Genomic DNA, 23,698 nt, shown 5'->3' on the forward strand with positions numbered 1-23,698 from the left:
CATTTTAATGCCCATTCTTCCAGTCCGGGGCTCTTTTTGGATCTCTTTGCAATCCCCCCACCCTTTTTATAACCATCATAAATAATTGGCATCACCATCAAACTTGTCCACTTCACTCCCCATTCCCTATTCCAGATCATTTTTGAACAAATTAAAAAGCATTGAGTCTAATACAAATTATTGTGGCATCCCTCTGTTTATATCCTTCTTTTACATCAATTGAACATTTATTCCTACTTTCTTATGTCTGTTCTTCCATCAGTATCTGATGCATAAATGACTCTCCCCTCTTATTCCATAATTCCATGCTCAAGAGTCTTTTGTAAGGGACTTTGTCAAAAACCTTTTGGAGATCTGTGTAAACAATGTCTACAGGATTACCCATCCGCATGTTTATTGACACTCTCAAGGTTATTGGGATCCCTCTCCACAAGGAACCAACAATTGAGTGAAACCAGCCAGATGACATGGGTTGTTAGAAGTCTAATGGGAAGAAATCGTTGGTTTGGGTGATTGCCTCAATTAAGTTATAGACATAGTTCAGTCAAAACAAAGCAACCTGCTCCCAAGAAGCTTGAAGTACAATAAATCCATATTTTAACCTGTGATTAATGAATTTAGTGTCTAATCAATGAAAGCTTCAGCTTCATTATTTTCTAACAACATTGCCAATCAAAATGCATCATATTGTATACTCAAGAGAAAGGAATGTCCTAATCTAAAACTTTTCAGAACTTCATTATGCTTGTGGAGGACTTCCAGTTCACATTAATTTCAGAAAAGTCATTTTGTACATCCCAATGTGTGTATACAGTTTTAAATGACAGTAAAATGAATTAGCGCCTCCTGCCTTCTTCATCTAATACCATTGAAAGTCCTGCTTGTGCACCACCATCCTTGTATCAAAACAACAGCATAAAAAGGTCACATAATGCAAAAAGCTGATCGACAATGTGCCTTTGCTTATGTTATTGTGTTGCATATTCATCCCAGAGTCCTGGGTACAGATAGTTATACCTGAAGTATAAAATATCTTTCTATAAAATCTATGCACTGTCCATGTTATATTAAAAGCAGAATTGCTCTTTTAAAAGTAACATCTTGCAGTGTGGCAGTCACAACAAGGGCACTCCTAGAAAGTGAATGCCTAGCAATGTTCACCAAAAGGCATTGCCCAATTATCACATCCTTTTCTTCTTATCCGACTGTTTTCTGGAAAAAGATTGACAAACGCTGGAAAACTTTGGAGGGCTGCAAATGGAAGAGGACACCATTTGGACCCCTGTGAAATTTCTTGTTGAGTAATTTGAGGGTTCATCTGGAAGCACTTCAGTTCTTTAACTGACCAAAGGAAGAATGGATTACTATTGAAAATAAGGCTTGTGATTGTGCTTTTCAAGTATAACATTTAAAACACACACCAGCACACACAGGGTTTGATCACAACCTTTTTAATAGAATAAATGCTTTTTTTTTCATTAGAATTCATTCAGAACCATTGTCTTGACTAACCAGAGTCTCATTAATTTCATTGATGCACTCATAACCTGGGAATGTACTCATGCAAGTGGACTTGCTCGCTCAGCGCTCCCTGTGCCCTCTGAAAAGCTGCACTGGAGGATCACTCAGTGATCCAGAGGAAGATTTTGAAGGCATGCAGGGGGATGCTGACAGAAGAAGAAGAAAAAAAGATTCTACCCTAAATCTGAATCCAGACCATAGTAGGCATATATGGATTTATGGACTCAGGCATTATCAGGTGTTTTCCATTCCAGTGTCCACCCCTTGACAAAATCTGATTTTTAAGGAATGTACAAGTAATTTGTTCTACTTGCACTGATGTTAATTAGACCTAATTTACACTTGTGTCAATGTGATTGGCATTTGCTCACGTTCTCCCGCATCCCCAGTCTATTAAAAAAAAAGTTCACAAGTTCATGGAGTCTGCATGAATTGGACAAAACCAAAGCGTTGCAGAATCCACAGGTCAGTTCCATTAAAAGGCAAACTTAGTTGCATGTGTTGCTGATTTCTCTGAGAATCCAGAGTAAACTTTTGCCTATGTTAAAAGAAAAAAAAACATTTTTGAAGGCTGTAGTCCAGTATACATCAGGTATTTTTTTGTCCCTTTGAGTCCATTGGCAGAGTTAAGTGCAAAAATTTCAGCCTCTTCCATTGGAACCAGTTGTGCTTGATGAAAAACAAAACAAAACACCATTTTAACCTGTTAATCTTCATTTGGACAAATTCTTCAAATATGAATTACTAAAATCAATCTTTTTGCTGTTTAGCTATTTGAAAACTTTGCCTGATTTGTAATCAAACTGAAGTAGAAACACATCTGGTTTTCATACAATTCATGGTGTTTAACCCACCTTTCATTTTATTGGCATTCCCCCACGCAACAGTTCTTTCAAGAAAAAATATTGTTTTTCTTAATTTCTCCAATTTAAGGTAACTTTGTTTTGATAAAATATTTTGAAAAGATAATAGTGATTAAAAATAATCTGCAAAGTTTGAAATAAAGTTACATGTGTCAATTAAGTTATCTTCCTTTCTCATTACTGAGTAGAAAACCTGCTTTGGAGAAAGAAAATGCATTCCCATGGGATGCAATCTAGGGAGTATGACAGGTGCAAGAGGCTTATAAACCGTGACAGTTCTAGGTAAGCAAATCCATTTTATTTCAAAATAAAACAGTAACCAGATTTCTTTATTGTGGCAAAATAGAAACTGCTACCTTAAAAATAAATCAGGCAATTCAAATTCTTTGTCTTTTGAACAGAAAATAAAGGTTTCTTGCCTTTCCCTGACTGTGTTCCCTATTTCATTCCATGAAAGCAGATTTGGGCTCTATACATGGTGATGGTCATTTCAAAACTGGCAGCAAACTCTTGCTGTTTAGTGAGCTCATTATTATAATCACCATTTTGTGTCATGTGCTTTTCCTACAGCCATTTTTGTCATTTACCAGGCCAGTTGAACTGTGTTTTCTGTATTATGGATACTACAGGGATTTTCAACCAATTACTTGTGGCTGATTTGCACATGTTGTATGAGAAACACCAAAATATTTCCTGCTGTACATAGAGCAGGGATGGATGAAGAACCTCAAATGCAAGGGACCAATCCAGTCCTCCTGGTCTCACTCTGGCCTTCAGAAATCCCCACATGGCTACAGCCCATTCTTCTGGCCACATTCCTTTCTCCCAACCTCCAATTGTTTGGTAGTTTCTCAGTTTTTGTGCAGTTTTTCTTCATTCTAAAAAAATTCAAATGTGTGCCCTAAAACTTAGTTCTCAGCAGTAATAAGCTGGGATATTTTGCATTCACTGCCTCACTCCTTTTGCCTTCTAAACTGTCCCCTGCTAATGTTTGTTTATTTATTTCATTTTTATATCACCCAGTACCATGGCTCTCCGAGTGGTTAACAAAAGTTAAAAATACAGAAAACAAGAAAGAGAGAAAAATTAACATAAGGCAATAAAACCACAGCACTACATCTGACTCAGCACAGAGGTATAGCAGTGATACGGGATAAAATGCAATATTAAAACTAAAGTTTAAAAGTTAACTTTTAAAATACTGGGAAAATAAAAAGGGTTTTACCTAGTGTGGAAAACAATACAGAGTAGGAGCCATGCTCACCTCTTTGAGGAGCTCATTCCATGTCCTTCTGGTAGCCACCCTCCTTACTTCCTTTGGAGGGAACTCCTGGAGGAGCATCCCTGAAGATGACCTCAGGGTCCAGGTGGGTACATATGGGATGATACATTCCTTTGGATAACGTGGCCCCAAGCCATTTAGAGCTTTGAATGTGAATACTAGCACTCTGAATCAGGCCTGGACTTCAATTGGCAGCCAGTGCAGCTGGAAGAGGACTGGCAGAATATGTTCTCGTAAGCCACTCCCCATTAACAAACTTGTTGCTCTATTTTGGATTAGCTGAAGTCATTGAACCATTTGCAAAGGCAGCCCCACATACAGCGCATTGCAGTAATCTAAACAACGGGTTCCAGAACATGGATTATTGTAGCTAGACTCCGTTTGGATAGTAGTTGGTATATCAGCTTAAACTGATAAAAGGTGCTCATGCCACAGGGTCCACCTGTGCCTCAAGTGAAAACTCTGGCTCCAGGAGCACCCCAAAGCTGCAAACCTTGTCCTTTTTGGTGAGAGCAACCCCATCCAGAACACATTGAATATCACCCAGCTGGAAAGACAAACCACTCACCAACAGTATTTCCATCTTGTTTGGAATGAGTCTGTTAGCCCTCACCCAATCTATTACCATGCTCAGACACTGATTCAGAGTTGTCACTGCCTCACCTGCATTTGATGAAAAAGAGAAGTAGAGCTTAGAGTCATCTGTGTATTGATGGCACCTCAGCCCATACCTCCGGGTAACCTCCCCCAGCAAATTCATGTAGATGTTAAATAGCATGGGTGATTAAGAGAGAGAGAGAGAGAACTCTGCAGTACCTCATGGCATAATTGCCATGGTACAGAACACTCCTCCACCACCACCTTCTAGAATCACTTGGTCAGGTAGAAGTGGAGTCAGCACAAAGCAGTGCCTCATACCCCCAGCCTCTCCAAGGGGATACCATGGTCAATGGTATCAAAAGCTTCTGAGAGGTCCAAGAAGATCAACAGGGTTGCACCTGAAATTGGCCCACAGACTGGAAAAGGTGTCCCACACATAACATAACATAGTGCATGAGTACCAGATGTGGGTGGGCTCCCAGATATCCCCAGTTAGCCAGAGACAAGATCCTAGGGCAAGTTGAAAAGAACAAAAGGGAATTGGGACAGGGACTCTTTAAATGGCTCAAAGCTTTTGAAGGCCGTGGAAGAGGTGGAGCAGATGCAAGTAATAAAGCTCTGAATGCTGGAGGCTCAGGGAAGAGAAGAAACAAGGCAGAAGTAAAGATATTTGGTAGGGCCAGAAGCTACAGAAAAGGAGTAACAAGTATGGAAAGACACCTACTAGTTTCCTAGAATGATGAAGAACTGAAACAGAAGACTGCCTGCTAGGACTGGTAAGAAAGACCTTCCAGCAATGAATAGGTAGATTAAAAAGGAGTGAGCAAGAAGGATTTGGCCACTTTTGCAACAAATGCAATAGTGATTCATCCTGATCCAAACAACTGCTCATCGATAGATTGCTTCACTACCTAGTTAATCTAGGTAATTGACCTGAGCAACCTGCTAGATGTTTTGCAGAGAAACTCATTGCTATCCATGCTGACTTGGATGCCACTGTGCTGGCTGTCTCAGGTGGGTGGGGCTAGTGTGCTTAATCACCTGATAAGAGAACTTTTGGCTTCTGCAACCTGGGAATGTGGACAAACTGTTCAAAGGGTTTCTATTTAGGTCTATGTCTATCCCAGACTGTGAAATCTACTGGAAATGTACTTGGTACCTGGGCCTTTATTAAGGTCAGTACTTTCTTAGGAATGACGAGGTTCCCATGTTTTTGTATGAAGCATTGGAGAGGCTCTTGTTGAAGGAAGTAAATTTAGATTCTATGGTTTTTGATAACTACTACTCTATATCAAATTTGCCCTACTTGGGACAAAGTGCTAGAATGGGTGGTAGCCTTACAACTCCAAGTAGTGTTGAATGATATTAATTACTTAGGCCCTTTTGTTCCCATCTTTAAAGGCAGCTAGGTGAGTTAGCACATGAAGGAAGACAGAATGAACAGGAGAATCCTCAGAAACAGCAGGGTGTCTTATCACAGTTTGAATTGGAACTATGTGTGTGTGTATCTAAAAATGCCAGCAACCAATAAAAACCTATAAATGTAGGATCTAAAACTGCCTAAGTGCAACACTGATGCACCTACTTGGAATGGGTGTCAAGATAGGATATGGAGATATATATAACCACTATTATATCTTCATATGGAGATATAACCACTATTCCTTATCAATGATCGCACCAATACCTGATAACTCTCAGATATCTTTGGCAACCAAATCTACCAAAATTATTGTATTTGAGCAAATGGGGGCAAATATGAAAGTTCCTTTTGTAGAATTTAATTTGTGATAGTTCATTCACACATGCAAGGTACCACTTAAGGCATTCATTAGGTAGTTAATTATGAATGCATGAACCAGCCCACTGGTTCAGTAACCTAGAAAGAGAGCTATAACTGTGCAAGTCAACACTGCTGAAATTTTCATCTTTACTTGTTTAATCGAAATAAGGATGCACATTTGATCCTTGCTAGTGTTTGGGCACTTCTCTCATCTTCCAGGCATCCCAAAATACTTTCAACCTTGCCTATGAGACATCAGCGTGGCTATCTACAGAGGAGATAGGCTGACTTCATTCTTGCATTCTATATTCCTACCCACCCCTGAAGTACCGAGTCCCTATTAAAAATACATATCAATTTCACTTATTTATAGTTTCAACGTCTCAGTGCTTACAGTCATAATTCATTTGATGGGGACAAATGAAGACATCAGTATGTGGCTCAAGAATACTTAGATGACCTTGGCTTGTCTCACTCTCTGCTTAAAATTCCCATTTTTCTTACAATATGCAATTCAGCAACCCAGTGCAAACATTCTTACTAAAACGCAGTAAGTGGCAGTGGATTGATCTCCCAGGGTCAAGTGGGCCTGGATCCTGTGTTGTTGATTAGTCAAAGGCAAACTGGCTCAAGAAGAAATCCTATGGCTTCCCAGCATTGACTGTAGGGGTGTAGGACTATTCGGAGGTCCAAGGTCCTGTGACTGCAGGGCTGGGGCTCTGAATGCAAAGCCCATTCTGCCCCCACCCCACCTCCCGGAAGCCAACATGGAAAGAATCATACCAGCTGCCTCTCTGATGTCAGAAATCAGCCCAGGAGGAGAAGAGCATTGTGCCAGGAGTCAGGAAATGGAGAAAGCTGGGGCTGACCCTGATGCCATATCCAAGCATATCCCATTTCCTCCTCTCCCACTGCACAGTGCTCTGTCCATCCACCCATTATATTTATATCCCACCTTTTTATTTTCAAGGAACTCAATTGGCTTACAATTCTCAGCCTCCTGCTCTCAATCTTGTCCCCACAACAACAACCCTGTCAGGTATGTTGGGATGATAGTCTGTGTCTGTCCCAAAATCACCCTGTTTGCTCCATGGCTGAGTGGGGACTAGCACCTAGATCTGCTGAGTCCCAGTCCCACACTCTTAACCACTACAGCACACTGGCTGAAAATGGCCATCCAATGAAATGCAGGATGTGACACGTGGAGCAGCGAAGATCATTATCTCTGTGCCTTCAGTGCACACAACCCTTGTGTATCAAGCATGGAGGACACAGGATTGTGCCAAAATGTTTCACTCTCAAATATCTATAAACAGATATTCATATAGATATTTAAAAAGGTAAAGGTTTCCCCTTGACATTAAGTCCAGCCATGCCTGACTCCAGGGGGCAGTGCTCATCTCTGTTTCCTAGCCGAGGGAGCCACCGTTTGTCCACAGACAGTCTCCGTGGTCATGTAGCCAGCATGACTAAACACCGAAGTGCACGGTATGCTCTTACCTGCCCACCGAAGTGGTACCTTTTTATCTACTTTCATTTGCATGCTTTCGAACTGCAAGGTTGGCAGGAGCTGGGACAGAGCAACGGGAATTCACTCCGTTGTGCAAATTTGAACCGACGACCTTTCAGTCAACCAGCACAGCAGCACAGCGGTTTAAACCACTGTGCCACCTGCAGTCTATATTTATACCCCAATAAATAGTATATCAGAGTTGAAAGTAAAGTTTATTCTCACACACTAAAATGTGACCAGATTTCTGTCAGAATCCAGCAGCAAAAGTGCATAATATGTAGTAAGAGGAGGAGGAAGAGGAAGAAGAAGCCGCCCTTCTACAGCCATTCCACCAAAGTTAATTCTGCTATGATTTATACATGTTGGGTATAATCCAGTGGGGATGCTTATAACCCTCCAAATCTGAAGTACTGCAAAATCCTATGCAGGCCAGGGGGAACACAAAGGCAAAAGTTGCATCTGCTCTCCTCACTCTGGAAAGCACCTAGGCAGCTGATCTCAGCTACATGTGGTTCTCAGGAGCAGGAGGGAAGGAGGCTGAGATGCTGCCAAGGTACGTCTTGTCTTGGCACTGCTAATCTCTTCCCCTCCCTTTCATGCATGTCTCCAAAAGCCCTTTCTAAAGTTGCTGTTAAGTCCTCAGAGAAGCAGCTGATGTGGTTCTCTCCATGCAAAGGCTGGGGGAAGAGGGATCTATGTGAGTCATGAGGGCTCCTAAAAGGTGTCTCTTGAGTGGTTTTACTGTGTTGTATTTTTATGTCAGTAGGGAGATAGTGGGTGAGCAACCCAGTTGATAATTGTGGATCTCTCCACAGCTTTCAGTACCATCAACCATGGCATCCTTCTGGGGAAAATGTCTGAGATGAGAGTGGAGACTACTGCATTGTAGAGGTTTCCATTCCTACCTGGGTGGATGGCTCCAAAGGGTGGTGCTTGTTGAATACTGCTCAGTCCCATGGATACTCCAGTATTGGGTTCCTCAGGGACCAGTATTATCTCCTCTGCTGTTCTACAGCTACATGAAACTGGTGAGTGGTGTCATCTGAAGTTCTGAAATGTCCCACCATCAGTACACTGATGACATACCGCTGTATTTCTCATCAGATGTGGCTGCGGATGTGCTAAACCAGTGCCTGGCTGCTACAATGGACTGGATGTCAGCTAATCAACTGGAGTTCAATCCAAACAAGACTGAAATACTGTTGGTAGGTGGTTCTTCTGAACATCTGGAGGGTGTTCAGCCCCCTAAAGCAGCAGGTTCATAGCTTGCAGGTCTGGCTTATTTATTTAATTTCTATATCATCCAGTGGCCCAACAGATCTCTGTGTGATTCACAACAGCACATAAAATACAACAAAAATACACAATGTTAAAACTTATTTAAACATCATAAAAAGTTTACAAAACAAAATTTAATTCTCTCTCTCTTGGTTCACTTGTACTCACTACTTGTCTTTTTCCAGGCCCAATTCAAAGTGCTGGTTTTAATCTGTGAAGTCCTTCATGACTTGGACTGCAATACCTGATGGAACTCCTCTCCCAGCCTCAACTTGCCATCACCTACATCCAAGACTTTCTTCTGACTGCCACTTCCTAGGGACAAGCAGAAGGAGGACTGCCTTCTCAGAGATTTCCCCCACCCACCAGTTAGCTCATGATCGGCCTCCACTGAGGCCCACCTGGCACCAACACTGCCATCTTTTCAGTGCCAAGTTAAGATTGCCTTCTACGCCCATACATTTAATTGCAAATCACAGAATATGTCAAGTGTTTTAACAGGTCTAGTTTTTATTGAAATTGCTTTATTCACTTAAACTGTTCTAAATTTCGTAGAAGGAAATTTTAAGAATTCTTTTAATGTATTTGTATCTATCTATTTTTATTATTGTACCTTGCTTATGAATTTATGCGAACCAAGAAAGCGTCAGTTGCTCGACAATGTAGAAATGAAATTAAAAGTAATACTGTCAACAAGAGGGAGAGGGAGTTGTGGGATCTGCTGCCTCACATGCCAAAATAACTTGACTGTCCTTGGGTCCTACTGATCTGCCTCAGGCAGGAAAAGATCTCGGACCTGGCTGGCAGAGCCCACTAGCAGTTCAAGAGAAAACCTGACTCACTTCCCACACTCAGAAAGCAGCCCCTCCCCCTTTTTGATGTGTTAACAGCCTGAGATGCAGAAAATCTCCAGATGGTGTTCAACTTTCTCTCTCATCATCCCTCAGGGCTAAGATGGCCCATGGGAGCTGTAGCCCAATCCATAGGACTGGACTATAAGCTCATAGCTCTTTACACTTCATATATGAATTTCAAGCATATTTGAACAAAAGCTTTGCTCAGATAACTGGGTGGAGGTTTGAAGCCAAGAACAGAAAAGATGAAAAATGCAATAGCTAACTTCTGTTGGAAAAAAGAAAAAAAAACAAATCAACATACGATTGCCAGCATTTTTCTTTTTGGAGTGAGCAGCTAGGCATGCGGTGCCTTTAATAAATACATGATTGGCAGAAAATCAACCAGTGCAACTTAGCCTAGCATGCAGGTGCTGGGACTGGAAGCACCAATTTCCTTGCTCAATTTTACGTAGTCCCAGAGCTTTTAAAGACACAGGAGGCCTAGAAGGGAAGAGAGGGGAAAAGTTCCCTAGGGTGTGCCATTTCACTTGTTTATACTTAAACCACTTGGAGAGTGTTTGTTTTTAAAAGAAAACTATCAAGTTATTCTTTTATGTATCTTTCCTTCCTTTACTTTTTATTGTAAAGGGGGATGTTACAGTATTTGATCCTACCATTGTAAATCCAGTCGTTAGAAAACATTAGTTCATATTTGGTATTCGATTGCTTTTGTGACCTGATCAAAAATATCAATAGTCAGCTGTAGTTTCTTGGGATGATAAATATACACTTTGTCTTTCCAACCAAAGAGGTGTGTCACAGGCCAAACATAAACTGACAAGCAGACAAATGAAACTAACTTGCTTTCAGGACCTCCAGCAACTGCAAGAGCACCAAATGAAGCAGCAAGTAGACATTGTGCACCATAACCCTTCTCTGTAGAGAAGCTGATTGTAGAAAGTTTGGTGACTCAAGCTTCAAATGTTGGCTGCTGCTGCTATTGCAAAACCAGTCCTCTGCCCTTCCTTGGGAAGGAAAGAGAGTTCTGCATTAAAGGGCATGGCTACAGCTGAACAAACTGTCACTAACTAGATATGCGTGTGATGTGAGGGGAAGGATTTTTATATAATTGCTTGATAAAATCTGTTCCACCCTTCACCAAAAAATGTGGAGGTTAGCAGACCTGGATGAGTCCAGTGTGGATACTTTCCTTTGCTCGTTTTCATAAGCAGAACTACATTTTCACATTTCTACAGGGATAAACAATTGGTGAACTGCCATTCAGAAAAGGGGTTTGGGTGGGGACAAACCATTCTTTGGCCTGCCTGCTAGCAGCTGATAAAGAAAAAAAAGCTGAAAGATAGGGGTGGGTATTGGCCCTAACCAATTAATTCAGCAGAGGCAACAGTTACTCTAAAACAGTGGTTTCCAAACTTTTTCAGGCTGCTGCCCCCTTTCCTCTTGGGTGACAACTGTAGCACCTTCATGCCTCTTTCCTTGAATTAGGTCTATTGCTCTACTACAGTTTTCCCCAACCTGGTGGCCATCAGAGGCATTTGGACCAAAACTCCCAGAATTTCCATCCAGCAGGGGCATTAACTGGGAATTATGGGTGTTGCAGTCGAAACATGTCTGGAAGGTACAAGATTGGGGATCATCCCCCCACACACAGATCTTTCCCGTGCTCCCAGACCAGTGGTGATGCCAGTGGTATTTTGGGAATTACTGCTCTAAATCCTTCAGGATCCAAATTCACATGGGCTGAAATTTGCCAATCTGTAAAGTTTAAAAAATATATCACATGTTCTGCTACACACACACATGCACGCACGCACGCGGAGTGTGTATTTCTATTTAAAGCAAAACAAAAGAAAAATGATACATGTTTCATGAGTTCAGCCAGATTGTAAAGTGAGTAGAGCTTCTTATGCTCTAGAAAAGAGGATGTTTTATTCAAAACAGATCCCACTGTGTTCAGTGTGGATTATTCTCACTCAGTGATAAGTGAGCAGGTTTGCAGCCTGAGTTGCTAAATTCAATCCCAGTGCAACCATGAACCAGCAAGTTCTAAGCAAAATTTTCTCACTACCCAGGTCCTACATAGAGTACAGTGAACATGCAGAGGAGGGGAAGATTCTAGTAGGTTGCACCCTAATCTCCCTGCATTCATTGGTTATTCTGAGCATAGGAAAGCCAGTCTGGGGTTCATCCTGGTTCTCAGACCAAATCAGTCTTGGTCACTCAGATGGATGACCAAGAGTGTGAAAGGGACAGAAGTACGACCCTGTCCATTCTACAGCTTTTGATGCCATTGACCATGATATCCCTCTAGATTGACTCTGGATTGGGCATTGGAAGTATCCTGTGAGAGTGGCTCTGCTCCTACCTGCAGGGTTATTTCAGAAATGTGGGTGACTGTTCCTGGACCCCTTGGCAATCGAGCTCTGGGTTCTGTAGGGTACCGTTTTGTCCCCACTGTTGTTCAACATCTATATCGGGTCCTCGAACCCTTCCACCAGGGGACCAGCTGAAAGGTGCCTGCTCTGGGCGCGGGCCGGAAAGGTGGTGCCGGCAGTGTGCGCGGGCCGGCGAGGGGTAGGGGAGGGTGCACACTGAGGCAGGGGCCGGGTGCGCGGCGAGGGGAGGGGAGGCAAGGTGCAAGTGGGTGCGCGCATGGCGAGGGGAGGCGAGGCGGGGCCGGGCCCCCGCCGCAAGGTGTGCACACAAGCAGTGGCTTGCTCAGTCGGAGATGGTTTTCTCCAAGTGAGCAAACCGCAGCCTCCCCACGCACGGGGCGAGGTGGGCGGTGGTGGGTGCGGGCGTGCACGCAGCGGGTCCAAATGGGCATGGCAGGCCGGATCCGGCCCTCAGGCAGTAGTTTGAGGACCCATGATCTATATGAGACCACCAGGAGCAGTCACGGGGGGATTTGGAGCCAAGTGCCATCAGTCTGGTGAATACACACAGCTCTGTTTCTCTGTGGCAGCTGAGTCAGGAGAGGCTGTGTAGGCGTTAGATCAGTGTCTGGACTCAAAGCTGGGCTGGATGAGGGCGCACAAACTGAAGCTGGATCCTGGTGAGAGGGGAGGCCTGTGGGTGAATGGTCCTATGGCTGGGAGACAGGCTCATTTTCCTGTTCTAGATGGGGCTACACCCCCTTTGAAAGAGCTGGTGGTGCTCTTAGATCCACTGCTGCCACGGCAGTCTTTTGCTAGGCAGAGTGTGAGGAACGGCAGGGATCGCTGCTCCTCCTCTTCACACCTTCCACTTGGAGGGTTGTAAGTTTTCTGGGCTCTGCTGAGGAGTGAAAGGGTTGCACCCTAAATGTCACCAAAATACAGAAGACTGACTAGGTGACCTCCCTGTCCAGTTGTCATCTAGGTGTGAACTGTTGCCAGGCAGTGTTCTTCTGATGGTTTATCTTCAGACTGGAATCAGACAGGACAGCCCCTCGAAGAGAGGAAATCTTCAAGCAGAGGACTATCCTGTGGCTGCTCTTCAAATCCAGGACTGTCCTCTGCAAAAAAGGATCCCTAGACACCTTACCATGCAAGCTACTGGGCTCCTTGTTAGCATTATGAGATTTAGACTGCATTACCAGTCTTGTTTAATTGATCTAGCCCTTCAGCATTACACAGATCCCTTCAACACATGCTGAAATGCAGCCAGTATTCCCTCCTTCATTTATTTATGATTTTCAGACATAAGCAATTACACTGAAAGCACATACAAATAGATTAACACTATCAGTTTTCATTTTTTACCAAATTAACTAGGAATTCAAAATTACAAGAAATGGATTAAAGAAAACAAGAGAGGGAAAGTCTGGCCTTTCAGCAACAGTATGGCAACTCAGTTCCCATCTAACTAGTTGTACCTTATCCATAAATTGTACTTCACTTTTCAGACTTGCATGAGCTGGCCCCTGCTTTTTCTGGTGCCCGTTGTACAATTCAGGCATGATGCTTTGCACACAACCTCAGCATTGAGCACAGTAGGTCAAACTTCTGAATAGATATGCGTAGCATTGCATAGCAAATTTGTTTCTTCACCCTTATACCCATTCTCTAAACGCAAGTTAATTTTTCCTTCCAGAAAGAGAATGGAATCCCAGGGTAACAATTCCTTTAACAATGATTATTCTCATCAGATCAAACATCCCATATTAAAACAAGCAGAACTGCAAGCGCATGTGCGTACACACAGAGAGAAACTTAAGGCTAAAATAAACATTTTAAATGTTTCCCCAGCAGCTATTATTATTATTAGTAGTAGTAGTAGTAGTACATTTCTATATCACCACAGCCAAAGCTCTCTGGATGATTCACAACATTTTAAGTCAGCCATCCAGATTTCAACTGGGCCTGACCCTTCTTAGCTTTCAAAATTAGGATGGATCGGGCACTTCAGGCTATACAGAAATGATGCATTCCTTTCACTGCTACTCTAGAATACATTCAGGGTGTTCAATCCAGAATGTAATGACCCTTCCCTTCCCCTCCCTTCCTAGAGTCCTGATCCAAATTTGCGGGGGGAGGGGGGGGCTCTGTACCTACTCCACCATAAAAATGAGGTGGGGAAAGGAATAGCTGCTAAATGCACTTTTAAAGTTTGTTCCCCTCCGCCCGCCCGCCTGCCCTGCGCGCGCACGCACACACACACACACACTCTGCACTGCAGTTTGCATGGCAAAGTCTGGCAAATACTGTGCCTGATATTACTTGCAAACGTATGACTGGCAGCAAGTCAGCAGTCATTCACAAACGGTTTGGAAGCGAAGACGGGGAGGGGGGAGTATTTCAGTGAGGGCAGAGGCAGCAGCAAAATATCCTAACAGACACAAAATGAGAGGAGGGAAAGAGAACTGTCAAGAGGCAGGCTATTTATTCATACCCAAACACAGGTTTCCATGGGAATAAGTTTGGTTCTTTGTGGAGGATGAATGGTCCTGATTATAATATATACCAGCACTAAATTCTCCGACACAGCATTTGGGTGGCAAATATTTCCTCTGAGTCCTTTCTCGTCCCACAAGATATGTTCCCACAGAAACAACAGACAACCTCTTCAATCATGTTATACATGATATAAGACAGAACTTTTGGACTGCTAACTTCTACCAACAGAGTTGCCAGCTGATGGGGCGGGGGGCGGGTGGGAGAGGGGAGACAACAACCTGGCCTGGCTTCAGACATGAAACAGCCTTTTTCTCCGTGGAAATTAGCAAGTGAAGCTTTTCATGGCATGACAATAAACAGCGGCATCGCACACTATGGCTTGCAGAGGCTAATGAAAAATTGGCCTCCCAACCTCACCTCTGCTATTTGCTCGGATCCCGTCCTGATGGAGTAAGACTGTAGCTGCTAAAGCCGCCTAGCCTCTCCTAAGTTCTATTGGCAAGCCTTTCACGTGTAACTAATTTGTGTTTTGCCAATCCTTTGAATAAGATAAGCCATCAATAACAGTGCAGTGCTCCCTGAAAGGTTTTTGCTTCAAATAAGTACAAGTCAGATAAGTACAATTTTACTTGTCTGGCTTTCAAGTCAAGAGTTTGAGGAGGCCACAACAAGAGTAATCTGGTATTTGTGTTTGCATGGCCAGTGGGGAGATGTTCTGCTGTTGTGTATTCAGTTTCAGGAAGGATTAAGCAGAGCCGATCCTCTGTGTCGATCCTCTGTGTCGCTAAGTGGAACCCTTGTGCCCCTTACATGTGTGCCCTTGGGCAGGAGAGGGAGTAATCTGTACATGCTCAAAGGCACTCTGTCTTTTTGTGATTCTTAATACTTTTTTTCCTTTGTTGGAGAAAAGCAAAACCAGTTTTATCCTTTCCCTTTTAAAAAGAAACAAGACTCCTGGCATAGAGGCTGGGCTCAAGATCAAAGACCCGAGCAAAGGGCTAGGCCTGTGGTCATGTGCAAAGCAGGAAGGGGCAGTAGCTAGTATCTCCGCGCTTCCCATATTTTGAGTGAATGCTTGGCAGGTGGCATGAGAAAAGAGGGCTTAAGTCCTGAAGAGTAGAAGGAGGCAATGGGGAAAAGTCAAAGGATGAAGATGCTAAATGAGGGAAGAAAATGGGAATCGGAATGAGCTGAAGCAAGAAAGAAGGTCCTGGTCAGGAGACTGGAAATGGAAAGATGCTATCCCTCCACCCCTAAAATTCTCACACACACAGCACTTGTGCAATTTCCCAGGTCTTTAACAAATGCCACGGGTTCCCTTTAAGAAATAGTATAACTAGGCCTTCATAAAAATAGTGGGATGGGGAAGACAGCACTGATCAAGCCAACTTTTTTTACTCATATTAGTGGCTGGGCAAGCTCTGTAGATAGCCTTACCTGACTTGTTCTTTGCAATAAAAGGTGGCAGGTGGAAAGAAGGTCTTCAGAACAACAGGGGTGACATTCTCCTAAAACCAGTGCTTGAGAAGATGGGGAATCTGATGACCAGTGATCAGCCAGATCACATGGGAATGCCCTGCCTGTCTATTCCCCTGGATCAGAGGCCTGTAATCTGATGCTCTTTAAGGAAAGGAAGGGAGAGGGGAGATATTGTTTTGGAGTCCACTCAGACACTGCACATTTTCAGACATCAATCCTCATAATTTCCTTACTTCCAGTAAGGTAATTGAGTAAGGCATCATTTCAGATATCACAAATGAAATATTTAATTTTTACTATTATATTTTGCAAACCCAAAAGTTATAAGGTCCATGGTTTAAAATAGGGAAGGGGAAAAGTGATGGTAGTCATGACAACAAAGGGCAGTCTGATGGAGATGCTCAGTGAACAAATACAAACTGTCAGTCTGTAGGACCTTTTTTTAAACTATTGTCCTACTAAATCTCTGCCCCACCAAATTCCCTGTTTGTGTGTAAATGGGTAGGAAGGGCCTGGTGGGTTTTAATTACTGTTGTGCAGTGGGTAGTAATTTTAAGGGCTTTTTTCCCCAAGAAGAGATTATGTTGATGCCTGCAATCCACAAACCGATTATGCCCGCATGCTCCTACTGAAGCCAAATCAATCCAATTGATTCGTTTAATGGGACTAATGCCACTTAAATTCAAGTACTTTAGCTAAGCCAAGGGAAGATTTAAATCAGTTTTCCCCTTAAGGCTACAATCCTATGTGCACAGACTTGGGAGTAAGCCCAACTGAACCCATAAGAACATGGGAAGCTGCCTTCTGCTAAGCAAAATTGAAGGTCTACCAAGCTGTTTCTTCTGTACTTGGTACTCTGCAAATGCTTTGCATTGCACCAGCATTCCTGTCCACTGTCCATGCTGGCTGATGGAGGTCCAAGTCCCAAGCAACTAGAGGATGCCAGAGCAGATGGGCCAGATCTGCTTCCCATTCTTTTTTGCTACATCTTGAAGATGGCAAAAAGAGGGACCATGACTCAAGAACGTGGAAGTTCTGTAAAAGATGGGCTCTTCTGGTGAATTGTATTGCTGCTACTGCTGTTGTTTGTTGCTTCTGTGTCCCTTTATATTCAAACATAGCATTGTACCCACCTTACTGTGCTGGCCTCAGCAAGAGCCATATACATGTCATGAACAGCCCAGACCCTAAACAATCTAGCACTACTTGGTCAAATGCACAAGCCACAGGTTGGAAGACCCATGTCCCTTGAACACACAACAAGAATTCAAAGTTTTAAAAAGAGAGTTCCAGTATGACTATATAAGCAGGAACACCTCAAATGGGATTTTCAGGGTTGTGATGAATTGTCGTATGCAGTTGTATAGATGAGATGTTGTCCATTGATTAATGACTGAATGTTGAGCATCGGTGTTAGATACTGGTCCATAACTATGCTTTATTTTCGGTATGGGTCTTTTTTTGCCCAATTATGAGATGAAACCATCCATCAAGAGAATGCTTTTTGTCAAAAACATGAAATGAACATATGCCAAATAGCCGTGGGTAAGCAGTAAGGGTACTCTTTAAACTGATTTATTCAGTCCCATGCATAATCAATATAGTGGACATTTTGTTTGAAGTGCACCTCACTGGCTGACTATGGATTGCCAGGCTATTGAACTCTGGTATAATAAGAATTTCCCCCAAAATAAATTTTTAAAATGGACTCTTAAATCTTCCTGTTTTCCAGTCTACCATTGAAATGTAAGATCAGGAACATTCAATTTGTGTCAGAATCAATTCCAATCAGCATTTAGATGGCTTCAGCTATAGGACAGTAGAGTACAGATGTGACCGCTTCCCCCTCCCCTCTGCTGATGACTCAGTTATGAAACATGGGCTAAGATCTTAAGTACACTTGCATCAGGAAGTGCATTCCTTTGGAATCGCTGCTTTATCCTTGAAAGTACTACATTTAGAGCTGGGATGCCAGAATAGTTAAAAGCAGGCTAATAGCCCCAGTGTCTCTCATCATATCCATCAACAACCTATTACATACAAAAGGTCCACATCACCTGTAGAGTATTATTTTGAGGGCAGTAATGGTTTTTTAGGGCATGTTTGTTTCATCCCATTCCAAACTCATGCAGCTATTATTACTCATAGCCAAAGGTTCCTGGGCTGGAAGCTCTGTACTGGGACTAGAACCTGCCACAAAAAACACTTAGCGACTTAGCAAAATGACATATTCCAGTGTCCTTTGAAGGGAGAGAGAAGATTAATTACTTGTGCAGTAATCCACTGTCTTGTTTAACTGTGCAAGGAAGGAAAGCATATTAGAATTGGGAAGGATGAGAGTTCTTGCAGTACATTTCTAAGAGACAGGAGTCAAACTAGGCCAAGGGATAAGTTTGGAAGACATGGATGGAAAAAAGTGTTGGATTTGATCACTCACAGATGCACCTTAAATCTTTTCAGAGAGCTTTTGTGAGTCAATCAATTGTTCCCATTTAAGCACAGAGTGGAGCGTCTCAGAGATTTTGTTGCTTTCAAAATATAAAGGGCAAATCTGCTCCACTTTCAACTTCCTTTGTATTAAGAAGTGTGCTAAAACTGATCATACTGAAAGATGGTTCTCCTGAATCCTTCGATTTATAGATTGAGAATGTGGGTGGTCAGACTCCTAAAGCCCAATATGACAGTTTCTTGCTGGGGTTTTTTCCTATTCTTGGATTGAAAGAGTTACATTATTAATCAGAAGTAAAATTCATAACTAAATTGTTCTTGGAGTTTTCTGCTGAAGAAAACTTCCTATATAAATTCCATTTTTTAAACTTATTCCAAGTTTCATGGTGGGGGAAAAAGATGGAAAGTTCCATGTAGGTTCCCACCTACCCCTCTCTCTCTTTCACTCTTTCTCTCTTTCACACACACATATAGTCAGAGTGGATAAAGATGATAAAAAAGGTAGATGAGACAATTTAGAATACATACTCTATCTTCTTTTTGCTGCTGTTCCTTTCGGCTCAAGTAAGCCACAAATATCCTCTTTTCTTGTGCTCATTTTGCACAGCAATCTCTGTGCTGCATTGATTTTCAAGATAAGTAAAAGCTTAGTAAAATATCACCCTCTCTATTAGTTGCAACATTTGGGCTTCCAGACTTGATCAGAATGCATCTGTGGGTAAAAGGAGCTTCACTGAAAAGATGAAAGGTATTATGTTACATTGTTTATCTTTATGAGATGGATAGTAATGTAGGTAGAGATCATTATGGCAAAGTGACCAAAAAATAGAAAAAAAAACCCAACCCACCACCAAAATGGATATAAAAATGAAGAGGAAATGAAGCAGAAATGAGAATTTATGTGGAGTAGGACTTAGATGGATGAGATTTTTTTTTCTGCAAAGGCAAACAGCAAGCATTCTGCTGATGTGCAGTGGGTTTGCGGGGTCACCAGAGTGATGGAAACTTTAGGAGCAAAATCTCCAGCAGCCCACACTACAGGGAGGGGAAGCTGTGGCTCATTAATGTTAAGATCAGGAGTGAAAAGGAATCCACCTAGATTACAAAGTCTCCTTTGGACTTCCACATTCTCCTGATCCGGCAACCACTCCCATTGTACACTGAGATCATGAGTGCAAAGCAGTGGTGGCCACACAAAATGAGAATGATTAAGATCATAGAATAGAAGAGTTGGAAGAGCCCATAAAGCCATCAGGCCCAACCCACTGCCTAATGCAGGGCTCCAGGGTAAGGCATCCCTAAAAGACGGCTGTCTGGCTGCCTGGCTGGTACAAGCCACATTCATCCTAAGGGAGAGCACAGAAAGCTCAGTTTGTTGTCTACAGAAGCTGGTGCCAAAGTTCTAATTGAAATTGCTCACACAGGGTTTCCTTTGACTGACCCTGTTAGAGAAAGTCAGCTAGCACAATTCAGGAGGAATTTCTCCTGTGGAAGGCCCACGGAAATGAATAGTATTTGTGCAATGGCATACACAAGAAACAGGAATAATTTCAAAGACTGGACACAATCTGCTCAGAACATCTGGCAGGAGAGCCTTGATGAAGCACAGCAGAGTGAGTGTGCTGTTGTGTAGCTCCTTCTCCCTGCATGTCTGCAAGGTTCAGCTCAGTGGGAAAGCACTTGCTTTAAATATGGAAGGACCCAGCATCAATTCATGGCATAAGCAATCCATGGCATAAGGAAGTGGAGAGATGCCACAAGCCCAAGTATGCAATACTCCACTGTATGGACCAATGGTCCAACTCCATGTAAGGAAACCTTCTATGTACTACAGCAATATGAACATGTGAAATTGCCTTATCAGGTCACCAGCCTTCCTAGCTCAGTATTACTTGTGCCAGACTTTTGCTCTAGCAAGCCAAACAAAGCCCACCACCCAAATATTGGTGCTTGTCATCCCATTCTCCCACCCTTTTGGTATACCTTTACAGGTGGCAAAGATACAAGTTCTCTACCTGTGTCAACCAAGATATATAGATCATTGAATATAATGATGAAATATAGATGCAGAATATAAACAAGGGAAAGGAGATTTACACTCACCTTCTCTGGGCCATCCAGATTCCCTACATAGGCCAAGCTGAGAAGAAAAGGCAACACTTCTTGCCATGGATTTTATACAGTTCTTCTTTCCATCATTTCACAGACTGGGGGACATGAGAGGGACAAGGCTGCTCCAATACGTCAAACAGTCTTGTTCTCACAGCAAAAGTAGCACTTATCTACAGAAAGATTCAGGAAGGCCAGGGGAATTCTGGTGCTCTTCCTGACAAGCTCAAGGCCTTGGCACTGCTTCCAAAAACTATTTTGGCTTTCGGGTTCATTATATTGCCTGCTGAACCTTAATAACCCTGCACCTTTCTTCCAGTAGAGCCAATCCAACACAGAGGGTTATGGGCATTCCTAATTGTTGCTGCATATTCAAAGTTCTTGACAGGGATAAGAGAAAAAATGTTCATTTGTTAAAATCTGTACAGGTTCAAAATTATCACATTTCTTCATAAACTGAGTGGAAAGAACTTGAGAGGTTTTTTTTTAATGGATGTAGGATAAAGTGAACCCAAAATGTTGTTGTAATGGTTGGGCAAAGCACCTCCATTGCAGTTGTTGTGACTTTATTTTGTTTCTCATATCAGTCCATCTCCTTACACTACCCAGGATAATTGTCTTGACCTGTATGCATTACACTAGCACAATTAAACTCCTTTTAGCAAGTTTCTTTTAAACTTACACTGATGCAGCTGAGATCAGAATTAGTCCAGAGAAGCTTAAGTAGAGTCCCACTGAGAGGACGAAGAAAAAAATCTGCAACTGGAAACATGACAGGTGCATTAAAGAAAACAAGTTATAAGCAGAAGTCATGCAGTGCTGAAGAAGAAACAAAAACGTTTGGGGGTTTTCCATACCACTAACAACATGTAGCAGCACATTTACAAGCTAGACCAAGAATCCTGTCAAATTTAATGAGGAAGAGGATGGGGTGGTGCCTGTGGCTTTTTACAGCCAGTGTCTTCAACTAACTAAGGAAACCCCTTGTATGCTTCTCCTCTTCCCCTGCTCAGGATGAAACCAAAACCATTCCTTCTTTAGATAAACTCCTTTCAGAAATTGACACCACATAATGTGATAGGGAAATTATAAACCCAGAGGCAACTAATAAGACAAAGTGGAAAGGAGGAAATGGCCCGTATCCCTTGAGAACGGCTGGCCACTGGCCAGCACTGTGCCTGCATGGTGCTGAGTAAACTGCCCACAGACTTGGCTGCCTTTGGATCTGTGATTCTACCAGTGGGGTCTTCTTCCATCTCAGGCACCACTCACTGGCATCCCCCATCTGCCGCTTTCCGCCTCGCCTCGTCAGCTGGGACGGCTGCAGCTCCTCTGCTGTCTTCTGCAATCAGAGTATAGAGCTGGCAAGAATCAGTGATTCGTGAAAGCCACCCTGTAACTCAAAGAGAAGCTGCTTTGTGAAATGTCCAGTCCCTGCATATGTTTTCTTGATTTTTCAGCATTTTTATTTGAGAGTCAGTTCCACAGAATTAAATGGGGCTAGCTTCTAACTGTGGACATGCATAGAATTGCACTGTTAATTTCTGATTCCCCTCTTTCACCCCACCCTGCATTGCCTCCTGCAGCCCCCACTGTGCTCACAGGGCAACTGTGACAGAAGGTGTGGGGACAAATGCTGTGGATACGCAGCAGATTGTGGCTCATTTAATGTCACACAAGTGGCTGCCTCAGTGAGCACACAGGGACCGAGCTGATGTGAGCCCCACCCTGGCCCCTCAAGCTCCATGCAGGGCTTGGAGAGGAGGCGCATGGTGGCAAGGAACTGATGACAGTGGCTGAAAGAGCTGCTTGGGCACCTTGGGCAACTGTCCTCAGAGCCACCTTGCCAGAGCGGGAAGATTTTCTGCCATTCTTGCCAAAGTCTATGTAGGCGTTGAGGCTTTGCCTGGGCTTGTGTCCTTCAGCTCTGGCTGACACAGCAATCCCAGGGTAGCCATGACATTCTACAAGCATGGCTAGGATACTACCCGGTGGCAGGGGTACTGCTGCCATGGTAACTTAGCACAGCGTGTGAACCCAGACACTGTGGGTTGTCACGCTGTGCATCCCTGGTCTACTTCCCACAGGGTGGCTTGTGCATGGGCTTGTTCTTGAGGTTGTGATATTCATAATGGGCTGTCATGCCACCCGAATCCAGGCCACTAATCACATTGTGGATACCAGGAAATGGCTAGTGAGCCACTTGGCAAGAACAGGAAAGAACAAAGAAGCCCGTGCTGACATTGCCAACCTTACACAGGCTCCATCAGCCATCTCAGAAATGCCTAAGAGCTCTTTGGGATGTCAGGCAGCCCCTTGTAAGTACCCAGGAAATACATTGGAACTGGAAAGTTGCATTTAAAAAATTATGCCCATCATGTGTGCATTTTTTATTTTTAAAAAATAACCAGCCTTGCACAGCTGCAGAGGCATGTAGTTCCATGATTTGGTTCCAGAAAGATGATTTTGACAGATCATCACTGCAAAAAATGTCTGAACATCCTACCCTAATGCTGAACACAAAAAATGATCAGGAACAACTAACTGAATGATTATCAGGATCATCAAACTGATGTGATGGGGAATTATTTTGCCGGGAAAAACAATGCACCCAAAAGTGACAGCGGTAACAGCAAAATTGTCTTAGCAATACTCAGTGGGTGGCCAGAAATAAAGTGCTAGTTGGAGCCAGACAGTTAGGCCTGGAACATGCAGCCCACCTGTGGGATAAATTCTTAAGATTTACTTCTGACTCCAGCTGTGTACGACTTGCCACCCATTGAGTATCGCTAATGCGAGTTAGTTTCAGATGCTAGTACCTAGATTATTTGGCTGTAACTGCCAGCAGTGTTTGGGACTTGCAAATGCTTTTTTCTCCAATATAGCATATTTCCTATTTTCTCGCCTGCCAACTGGAAGCCCCTCCCAGAACAGATAGATTTCATTGGAAAACAGGCTCCTCGGCATTAAATGTGCTTTACTTGGATGCACCTCATTCTATGAGATATGTAGTATGCTCCCAAGACATCAGTCCTTCAACTTGACACCCCATTTCCAGCTAACTCCATCCATGTTCTCCACAAAAAAT

General features: G+C 43.0%; 1 long non-coding RNA gene across 1 annotated transcript; it reads left to right on the forward strand.

Moving 5' to 3' along the window:
* Nucleotides 1-4,919: 4,919 nt before the first annotated feature.
* LOC123032652 lies at nucleotides 4,920-9,536 on the forward strand. Its single transcript, XR_006416515.1, has 4 exons — nucleotides 4,920-5,042; nucleotides 8,378-8,590; nucleotides 8,667-8,767; nucleotides 9,026-9,536. It is a non-coding gene; the product is annotated as an uncharacterized LOC123032652 (long non-coding RNA).
* The last annotated feature ends 14,162 nt before the right edge of the window (nucleotides 9,537-23,698 follow it).

Source organism: Varanus komodoensis, unplaced genomic scaffold (genome assembly GCF_004798865.1).
Source record: "Varanus komodoensis strain SLA01 unplaced genomic scaffold, ASM479886v1 scaffold1, whole genome shotgun sequence".
Classification (NCBI taxonomy): Eukaryota; Metazoa; Chordata; class Lepidosauria; order Squamata; family Varanidae; genus Varanus; species Varanus komodoensis.